The sequence below is a fragment of the Athene cunicularia genome, assembly GCF_003259725.1.
Source record: "Athene cunicularia isolate RWA chromosome 15 unlocalized genomic scaffold, athCun1 chr15_part1, whole genome shotgun sequence".
In the NCBI taxonomy this organism is placed as follows: Eukaryota; Metazoa; Chordata; class Aves; order Strigiformes; family Strigidae; genus Athene; species Athene cunicularia.
The window spans coordinates 11,824,259-11,827,286 of record NW_020799121.1 but is presented as its reverse complement, the minus strand read 5'-3'; the positions used below and the strand labels follow the sequence as shown (position 1 = coordinate 11,827,286).

The 3,028-nt window shown below is 51.4% G+C and overlaps 1 non-coding gene across 1 annotated transcript; it reads right to left on the bottom strand.

The window, feature by feature from the left end:
* Nucleotides 1–2,903: 2,903 nt before the first annotated feature.
* On the bottom strand, nt 2,904–2,975 carry TRNAA-UGC. The gene has a single exon. It is a non-coding gene; the product is annotated as a tRNA-Ala (tRNA).
* Between the last annotated feature and the right edge of the window lie 53 nt (nt 2,976–3,028).

The following is a 3,028-nucleotide window of genomic DNA, read 5'->3' as shown; positions in this document are numbered from 1 at the left end:
GGGTGATGTGATGGGGCTGGCGGGGGGGCGGCGGCGGCGAGTGCGCGAGGGAAATCCTGTCCTGGAGGCGTCGGAGCGGGGCCGCGGTGTCTCAGCCAGCCGAGCCCTCTCCGCTTTGGAGACGCCCCTGTGCTTATAGAGCTTTACTTTTTATTCAGGGATTTAAGCCCCTGTAGTAACGTCACAGTTTCGAACGCGCCTCCTTGATTTTCGCCCCTGGGGCAGGGTGAAGGGCAGCGCTGCCCACGGGCCTCCCTGGGAGGCAGTTTCTGAGGCGCCTGCAGGGAGCGGGACGGCTTTTTAGTCCAGAGGAAGCCGTGTACTTGTATTTAAGAAGTCTCGGACGTGTTTCAGCGTGTTAGAAGGAAATAAGCGGTGGGGGTGTGTGGTGTCCCCCACCCAGGACTGGCACTCTGTGCCACCATGGCCTGGGGAGCAAAGGATGGGGAAAACAAGTCGATGTCCATCTGCCGTGCTGGTGCTGGGACACCCGGCAGGGCCCCAGGCCAGAGCAGCCTGAGGGCAGAGAGGCTGCAGAAGACTCCTGCCAAAGGGACGGAGATCAGGCAGCCCAGAGAGCAGAGAGGTGAAGCAGGGAGATCAGGACAAAGAAGGCCAAGATGGACAAAGAGACCTGAGTCCTGCAGGCATGGCAGTGAGAGACCATCAGTGAGTGTATGTATCTGCACACATAAAGTGGAATATGCATCTGAGGTACAAGGGAGTTTATAATTCAGGACTAAGGCCTTGTCACTGAGGTAAAATCATAAATAGAAATAATAACAATGATGCCTATTTCTTATTCAGCTCTCAGAGACCACCTTCTGGCAGATCTTTGCACTCAGTTGGCTCCTGTGCCATCCTAGTGAAACACACAGTAATTCAAGGGCATAGCTGAGAACAAAATGGGGCTTTGTTTGCAAGATTCATGAGATGCCGTTCGGTTCAATCCGCCTACAAAATCCTTCGTTTCCCGGCACCCAAAATAAAACGCTGCCTACCAAACGGACACAGATAACACCCAGGGCTGCACACCAGTCAGAAGGGAGCAGAGGCCCAGCAACAGCTTTGTGATTGGTTTGAAGGAAACCCGCTTGCATTTGCCTGACACAGGGAGCTTTTACAGGAGAGCAATGCTCTAGGGAGCTGCTTAGCTCGGCTGCCTTGTGTTTGTGTTAAAACTCAGCACTGCAACAGAAATAATAATCTCAAACACCCAGGTCGTTTAGCTGGGGAAAAAAAAATATCCACAAAAGTATTTTGGTTTCTTTTCAGGTTAGAAATGTGCTCAGGGGCTTATGTTGTGTGCATTTGAAGTTGTATAAACATAAAAGATTGGAATAGCCTTTCAGATTTAGGGCTTCCTTCATCTGAAAGTGAATAATAATGCTAAACCTATTCTTTTAGTTACAGAGTGAGCGCTCAGGACCGGTCTGAAAATAGTTGAAAAGGCACACGGCAGTGTATTTCGTGACAAGATGGAGTTTTGTAACAGGAAGAAATTAAGGTGATACAGGGCTGCTCATCTAATTAAGGTAGGCAGCTAACCACTGAGTCAGTTTGTACCTGATGCCTGAATCAGATAGTGGGAGCAGCACACCCCTAAAGGTTCAGATTTGTGTTATATTTGGATTGCAAGGTAGATGTTAGGCCCTAATGCAACAGAGTCCTTAAATACGTCTGGCTTGCAGAACAGTGCTTTCCCGAGCTGGGAGGGGCTTAAAGCCACTCCATGTTTCTCCTACACTGTCTGTACAAGGACCCCTTGCTACGATTTCAAGACAAGCTTGGTGAATAGTAAGGATGTTGGTCCTAACAGACCATGAGCTATTATACTGACAAATACCGATTTCCTGTGCCAAAAGGTCTGTTACTTCGTGCTTGTTACTATAAACTCTAGGGCAGGAATTGTCTCTTTCTTGTAGTCATGTGCAGGGTATATTTCAGAAGTACAGCTGCCCAGGGAGATCCTGTCCAGAGAGCTGTTTACAGCAGAGATCGTCACACTTACAGTGCTTTAGCCAAGCATTTGGCTCAAAATAACAACTAGAAGTAACACGAGTAAATAAATAGCCCAGGGAGCATTTTAACCACTCTGGCAGGAAATGTCAGTTTACATCTGTCGCTAGTCAGCTCTCCCTGTCAGAGAGCTGGATTTGCTGTTGGTAACTGAGCAGTGCGGACAAAACAGCTGGTAACTGAACTGTGTAGATAAAAGCTCTTTCAAGCTCTCCATGGGCTTTGGTCTCTCTGTGCCACAGCTTTCAGCCCTCCCATCTCTGAAGAGTTTTCTGGGTGAGGCAGAACGGTGTGAGCCCAGGCAGCCCGAGGAGGTCAGAGCAGGGAGCTTGTTTCCCCGAGAGCTCCTCCCGCCTGCTCCGAGCCAAGCCTGGCCACGCTGCCAAGGGGCTGCCTGCCCGCCAGAGCAGGACAGCAGAGGCAAGGGGACACCGCAGACCCGGCGAAAAGCTGCTGCAGCTTCGCAGCCAGCGAGTGCAGTCACCTGTGGTGTCCCAGCTTTTGTGCCTTGCCCTTTGTTTCTGGCTCCGGGGCCAACTCTGTGCCAACTGCAGGTTAGCACGCAGCCAGGTTGTGGGGTGCAGAGGGGTCTGGCAGTGCTGGCAGACCACCTGCATTTCAGGGTTTGGTGCTTCCTTCCTTCTTTTAGGCTGGTCTGCGTAGGCAGGGCCTTACCCAGTGAGGCACAGGAGTCTTGTTTGTTTGTGTGGTCCTGATGAGAACCAAGTAACCAAAAAAAGCCATTTCGTGCCACTGGGAAACTGCCTCTGTGGGTTTTCTTAGGCAGCACGTCCACGGTGCAGTTTTCTGTTCAGTGCGACGTGGCAGCTTTAACTCCGGGGAGACAAAAAAAAACCCAAGAAAAGAAAACGAGGGTAATTTTGTGGAGATGCCGGGGATTGAACCCGGGACCTCATACATGCAAAGCATGCGCTCTACCGCTGAGCTACATCCCCTACCCGCGGTGTTTGCGCTGCCTGCCCGCAGGTGCGCGCGGTGCGGGACGGGG